Source organism: Pteropus vampyrus, unplaced genomic scaffold (genome assembly GCF_000151845.1).
Source record: "Pteropus vampyrus isolate Shadow unplaced genomic scaffold, Pvam_2.0 Scaffold234, whole genome shotgun sequence".
Lineage (NCBI taxonomy): Eukaryota > Metazoa > Chordata > Mammalia > Chiroptera > Pteropodidae > Pteropus > Pteropus vampyrus.
Window position 1 is genome coordinate 2621842 of NW_011889015.1, and position 1444 is coordinate 2623285.

Genomic DNA, 1444 nt, shown 5'->3' on the forward strand with positions numbered 1-1444 from the left:
GGAGGGAGGGAGGGAGGCAGGGAAGGAGGAAGGAAAGATAAAGGAAGAAAGAAGAAAACAGCCCAAGAGAAAAATGAACAAAGATCATAAAGAGTAATTTAAGAGAGAAATATCTGCATGGTCAACAAAGAATTGAAGATGGTGAATCTTACTAACAACAATCAGTGAACTATAAATTAAAACTAAACTGAAATGTCATTACATACCTATCATATTGGTGGGAAAAAAGTTAAGCCTGACAAAGCCAAACACAGATAAGCGTGTGGAGCAATGGAAACATGCATGCTCTGCCTGGGATTTACAGTGGTATAACTACTCTAGAAAATATCTTGACAGTATCTATTGAAGCTGAATTATGTACATAACCTATGGCCCAGCAGGTAAATATACTCTTAAAAGTGTGTACCAGAACATTCTTTGAAACATTATTTGTAATGGAGATACAGTGACAATATAAGTGAGTATCAATAAGAAAAATGGGTAAATAAATCGTGATATATTCATACCATGAACAGCAGTTGTAACCTAATCTATATATATCAAGGGAGTTACAAAAATTATACTGTCAGATGATTTGCTGAATTATACAATGACATTTATGTAAAAATATTAAAATCACGCAAAGCAATACACTATGTTGTTGGTGGAGATACACACACGTATATGTATGTAAAAACATTAGAACATGAATTGACTGGAAGGAATAAGATCAGGATCTTGACATTGGTTTGGAGAAGGAAAGAGTGGGTAATGCATTTAAAGAAAGGAACGAAAGAGACCTTTGTTTACCCCTTATTGTTCTGTATGCAATGAAACATTCAGTGTACATACCCGTGTAAGTGTATGCATCTCTGTGTGTATCTGTCTTTCTATATATAATCTGAGTTAAAAGTGACAAAAATAAACATTTGCAATATTGAGTGAGAGTGTTTTTACATCAAATTTTACATTTTTCTACTTTTTCATGTTAAAAAAATAAAAACCCAACTGCGACTCCAATGCTGGGTTATGATAATCAGAGGCCAAAGGGCTATCAGAGACATTGGAAGCCTACAAAGGCGTCTGTAAAACACGGTGCATCAAAAACTGGTAGTTTACCTGGCCCCTTAATAAGTCAAATCTAAGTGTGGGGTTCCAACTGTGCTGCTAGTTAACGCCTGGCTCAAAGAGACGAGTGTTTTCTTGGAGGAAATGTTTGAACATACGGAGGCAGAGCTGCAGCCAAGAAGTTCTGGGGAAATGAGGCTCCAGAAGGTGGAATGCGAATGTGACAGTGAATTTTCACATGGCCTGGGGAGTCAGCGATGCAAAAACGAAACCAACAAACAAAACCCTGAAATGCTGACTGCAGAAGAAATATTTCCATTTGGAGGCATCCCTAGGCCACTGCAATTCTTTCTTTAATCCAGCTTCTCTCTCTCTCCTTCTCCCTCCTTCCCTGCCT